We start from the raw sequence: 6,249 nt of genomic DNA, 5'->3' as shown, positions 1-6,249 counted from the left end.
TTTTTTTTTTTTTTCTTTTGAACATACTCTGTTGTAAGCTCACTCACCCGCTCAATTTATGTGCTATATTAATGAACGATTTTAAGTAATGATTGCTTTGCATTAAATGAATTTGACTTTTTTGCTGACACGTCATCATTCTATTAGTTATTGGAGGGACATGAAGCGTCAAGGGTCAAGTCACTTTGGAGGGAAATGACACTTGAGAAAAGCCTTTATATTGAACTCTGTGACCCTTTGCATATCACTTTGAATACAAGCTCTGTTAAGTATTCAATTTCAGTTCTAGGTTCAAGCCATATTTCTCAATACATCAAGAACAATAAATCAAGCCATAAAAAGCATTAAGTACAAAAATCAAATACCAACTTTGAAATGGAAAAACATATGTATTAACATCACAAAATAAACAAGATTTAGTTTATTACATCTAATATCAACAAATAAGGTTATCTGTCCATAGCAGAGAACCTAAGATTTACAAATTGAAGAAACGAGAAAGAAATGGAAACCAAAGAGAAGATGCAAGCCTTTTCCCAAGGTTCTTGGCAACTCCTCCATGCTCCAATTGCATCTCCCCTTCGCATCAACTCCTCCAATTCGTAGTTCCTATCCCTTATAAACTCTAAGAAGGGGAAAATACCATGGATGAAGATTGAAGACCTAAGGAGGATTGAGAAAGCTTCCCAGACCCCAAACAACCTCCAAGGGTCTCTCTCAATCGCCCTATGTGGAGAGTAATCTGGGAAGAAGATGAATCCCTAAGATCTTGCGAGAAATATGTTTAAATAAAACATAAAAGGACGTCACCACTCAACACCATATCAACACCGCTGAGCACCATGAATTAAAACATAAATGGACTCTTTATCCAACCACCGCTGAGCAGAAAGGATGCAGAAACACTCTCTTCACTCCTTGGAGGCGAATTTTGGATGTGGAAGCTCCAACTTATCAAATCTAGGGTTATCTTTTCATTCATTCCATTATTTTCATCTAGTTTCACCATGACTATGGTGAACTAAACTCCTTTGTTGTTGGGGGAAACGATTTAATCCTATTGAAACTCTCATATATTGAAATTCTTGCATTATTCATATGCTTTCTTTTATCAATTGTTAGAGTTTTTCCTCCATTATATTTGCATGCTTTGTTTAAGACATTATTCAATAACATGATCTTTGATTCTATCTATATGGACACGTGTGGGTAGGTATAGACATGAGGGAAATCTCTCGGTAGCAATATTACCTAGACATAGGGATAGGAGGATCGATTGCCTTAAGTTTTTGTACAAATTATGTGATGCATGATTAATTGCTAGGGAGATTATACATAGTAAACTACTAATTAGGAGTAGGCTCTCTTCACCAAGATATTTGGATTAGGGGAATTTAGAAAGTGGCATTAACATCGATAAAGAAGTAGAATTAAGTAGGATTAGTCAATATATGAGAGTGGATTAGGATGAAACCATAAACCCCAACAACACCATTCTTCCATATAGTTCAATTGTTAAATGATCAATCTTTGCATGCATATTTAATTTTCTATCTTGCATTTAAAACTCTAATTTTCGTTTTTCTCAAGTCTTAAGAAATCAAGATATCACATGAATGTTTAAGCCTAAGAGTCTCTAGGGAAACGATACTCGGACTTACCGTTTATTATTACTTAATACGATTCAGTACACTTGTCGCATTCTTAACAAGTTTTTGGCGCCGCTATTGGGGACTCGTGGTTTAACTATTCTAGTAGAGTGATTCTTGATTAAATTTGACTAGTTTTTGTTTTTGTTTTCTTTTTGTTTTATATTTCTATAAATGTGCTTTTTAGGGTTTTATTTCTTGTGTATGAAGGATAAAATTCATACTAGGAGCAAGAAAAGTCAACAACCTCTTCTTGAAGGCTTAAGTGCAATTCGAAGGAGAGGGAAGGTTCGAAGATCATCTAGAGAATTATTCCCCTCTCTTGAGAGATTGTTGCAACCCTCACCAGAAGCATCAACCCAGAGCACAGAAAAGATGGCTGAGTTGGAAGCTCCTATGAGACGTACTTTGGCAGATGCTACCAATGTGGTTAGCCCTCAACACTTTAACAACATTGCAAGGCCGAGGGTTAATGCACTGAACATGGAGGTAAACTGATGTTGATTCATTTGGTGCAAAGCAATTAATTCAATGGGTTGTCACACGAAAGTCCATATGATCATCTCACCACGTTCAATGAGATCTACAACACGGTGAAGATCAATAGAGTGCCGGATGAAGCAATTAAACTTAGCTTGTTTCCTTTCTCATTGGGAGGCAATGTTAAACTATGGCTAAATTCTTTCCCGGAGGACAGTTTTACAACTTGGGAGGCTGTGGTGGCAAAATTTCTGAACAAGTATTTTCCATAGTCGAAAATCAACAAAGGTGTATGGTTGACTTTCACTTTTCTTTGAACATTGGGAGATGTGGGTTTCCATTTAATTGTGCAGACCAACTCATTTTAATGAGAGATGTGGCTGTGGCTCATTGAAGAGAGAGAACCGAAGATTCCTTTGGGCATAGTGAGTAGGTGGAGTAGGAAAGCATAGGATGGTCTATTGTGATGGAGACTTTTGGGGGAACATTTAATTTCATTGGGGGAAGAGTGTACCGGCTGAAACCATTTAATGGAATGGTGGGGTCCGATGCTTAATTTCTTGGAAGCTTCAATTGGAGTGAAGAAGTGCATTTGAATTCTCTTAGAAGCTCACGGTCATGCTGCAGGAAGAATGAAGTTCAATCACCAATTTAATTGCCTTTAAAACGAAAGAAAGGGTGCTACGTCCTTGTTTTTTTTTTTAGAGTCTTGGAAGTTTGACTTGGATGAGGTCACGGTCAGGTTCATCTTTTAGGCCATTTATAATTTTGATTTGTTTAGTAGGTGCATATGTCATTTGAATTGGTAGAAAAAAATATGTTGTTTATTTCTTTAGCTTTAAATTAGTTTGAATTGTAAGTTTAGTTGTTTTTCATTTCTTTAATTTAGTTTTGCATTTAATTTAAATTAACTGCGTTAGATAATTGTTTGTAACAGTGTTGGTATTTAGAATTTTAATCTGTTTTAATGTTGTCTAATGTGTTTGGTTGTGTTACTTTAATTGTCATGATAACTTAAATTAACTGTGTTGGTCATTAGCGATATTGCACTCCTTCCTTGAGATTTCTGGACTGTATTTGTAATTATGACTCTGACTTGGTTAATATCAAATCTGTATTTGCACTTGCAATTGGGTATACATTTAGTTGCCTAGTTGGTGTTGAGTCGTCTCTTAGTCAATGAAACTGTAAGGTGTAAATTAGATTTGACGTTAACATTGCGTTCACTTAGTTCGCTTTTATGAAAACATAATTAGCCTGCGCTTAGTTGATTAATTGTGTTGTATTAGAGGTTTGAGTCGGCTTTATTTTGTTGGTCTGTGATAGGAAGCATTGTAATTAAGTTAATGACCAACCGTTTTTAGATCTGTGTTTAATTATCAGTTTGCGTCCGTGTTTTGATTTAGCTCATCTGCATTCACCACAAACCTTTCACAAACACCCCCACTTCGTGTTTGACTTAATTCTTGAACCGCAAAATTGCTCCTTGAGAGACGACCTAGGAGTCACTTCCTAGTCTATACTACATTCTTTTATGCACATTAAATTTTGCATGGGTGCAACACCCATCAGACGTGCTAAGGAAGCTACATAGCCTAGGAGGCTTGGGATGTAAGGCACAACTTGCCAACTCAGCAGCCAAACGAAGAAGATGAAGTCTGTGTTGCTGTCTCAATATAGCTGGGCTGTAGTTGCATGCAGCTGAGTGCTGGTTGTTGACAAATTGGCAAGTGTACCAAATCGTACAAGTAATATAAATGGTAAGACCAAGTATCATTTTTCCAAGAGACTCGAATGGCTTTCTCGTTCGCGTGAATTAAAATAATAAGACTTGAAAATAAAAATTAATAAGTTGGATTTGAGAACAAAAATATTAACATGTAAAATAAAGTTGATTCAATTGAAAAATGAAAACAATGGATGAATGGATGTTGTTGGGGGTTGACAATTTCATCTAATCCTCTCTCTCTTATCTACTCCTCTTGAATATTAGTTTGATTAATTAATTGTTATGCGACTTTATTAGCCTCCCCTTAACCCGATCCCTCGGCGAAAAAGGCCTAATATTAACTACTGGCATGCTATCCCTAGCCTCCCCTAGCAAGTAATACCGCATTATAAACAGAAGTTAGCACAATTGATCGTCCTACCCCTATCCCTAGGTGGTATTGCAAAATAAAGAAATTACTCACTAGTTCATGTCAATACTGTACGTCCCCATATCAATAAAGACAAACATCAGTTACCGAATGAGTTAAACGATAAAGGCCTTAAGCACAGATGATAACCCAACAATTATCAATTAAAACATATGGAGACTGATGAGTAAATATTTTATTTATTTCACTTAGTTTATTGTGCTAGAATTAATCCGGGAATTGTGCTTAATTGTCCGGTATTTTCCCGTTTTTCCTAATTATGCTTAATTTGACCGGAAATTCTAATTTTAATTAATTTGAATTTTCTGAGCTAATTATTTGCATTATTATTTTCAGGAAAAATTTTGGAAACACAATTTGGGACATTTGGAGGAGACAAAATAAGTTCAAGACTCTCAATTTAGACATGTTAAATTTTATTTATATTTGTAATTTATTTGTTAAAACTTTTTAGACAAACCTTTTGCATATTGGGCCAATTTTGGAAATATGAGGGGCCCAAAGATTCTAGGACACTTGGCACCCTAGGGTTTTATTTTTTTTAGGGTGGACCCTACCCCAATTTTAGGACACATGATCCTAGGGAGATACCAAGCTGCACCCTCACTTACATTTCATTTTTCTTTGGCTGGAACATTTTTCTAAGGAGAGCAATCGGCTGGAACATTTTTTGGAGAAGAAATGTAGCTCACGGTTTATGGGTTGAATGAAAAGCCACCACTTTGCCTTTGGTTTTCTATGCTGAAATGCTTTTATGGAGCTGCTATGCTTGTGCTGGAACGATTATTCACGCTGCTTTCATTTTATTTTGGTGCTTGATTTTATTGCTTTGGAGAAGTTACACATTGATTGGATTGAAACTTTGAGTGGTCAAGGTTTTAGGTTGGATAAAGTTGAATTGAAAGTTGTTCTTTTTCATTTGGTCACATCATATTTATTAGTTGAAGGAAGGCTCTATATCAATTTAATTTCGCTGAGTTTAGTTCTCTCCATTTTCATTTTGCTGGTCACTTTTTGATTGAATGCTGCAATGAATTAAGTTGCTTGCTTCAAGAGGCGTTGGCATTCGACGCTGGTGGATGGAGAGCAAAATTGCACATGGGTGACGTCCTGCAGAAGAAGAGACGATGATGTTATTTTATTTTTATTTTTTTTGAAAAAAAAGGCAATGCATTTTCTTTTAAAACAAAAGCACGGTGATGAATTTAATTTTAGGAAGCACATTTTCTTTTAGTCAACATCACGGTCTAGGAATTAATTTAGAAGTTGATTTCTAGTCTTTGTTGGAGCACACGGTTTTCTTTTTATTAGTTTCATGCTTTATCCAAGATGGAATATTTTTTTTTTTACAATTATCATATTGAATGCTTTAAGTTATTTTATTAATATATCCATTCACAGATTTTCATATTTATCATGTCTTCTTGTAAATCCTGATGCATGCATTTCTTTCATTTAGCCATGTTAACGTGTTTTAGTGTTTATGATTTGGTTTTTCTTTTTTTTTATTTATTTGAATATAATGAGAATTTCACTTTTGGCTCATACATTCCCTTTTAATATCATTAATTGCATTGCTGATTTATTATTTACTTCTCATGTGTATCATACAAGTTTTCGTTAATTTATTTGTCATGTTAGCTTAGGTTAGTTGGTTGGTCGTTAATAAAATTACTTTGTTTCCATGAGATTCTTGCACTTTAATTTCCATACTACTGCTCTGATTCTGCTCAATATTTAATCTGTTATGTGCTTGGGATTAGGTATATGCTTAGTTGCCTACTCGGTGTTTAATGTTCGCTTAGTTGATTAGACTGTTTGGTGCATGACTGATTAAATTTGTGCATTGCATTTGCTTAGTTTGTAATTTTGAAGACCGAATTAGCCTTCGCTTAGTTGGGTGATTCGTGTCGGATTTGGATTAGAGTAGTGTGTACCTGTCATTAATCTGTGATTGGAAA

Source organism: Vigna radiata, chromosome 4 (assembly GCF_000741045.1).
Source record: "Vigna radiata var. radiata cultivar VC1973A chromosome 4, Vradiata_ver6, whole genome shotgun sequence".
NCBI classification, from domain to species: Eukaryota; Viridiplantae; Streptophyta; class Magnoliopsida; order Fabales; family Fabaceae; genus Vigna; species Vigna radiata.
The sequence above is the reverse complement of the archived record's forward strand: the minus strand, read 5'-3'. Positions refer to the sequence as shown.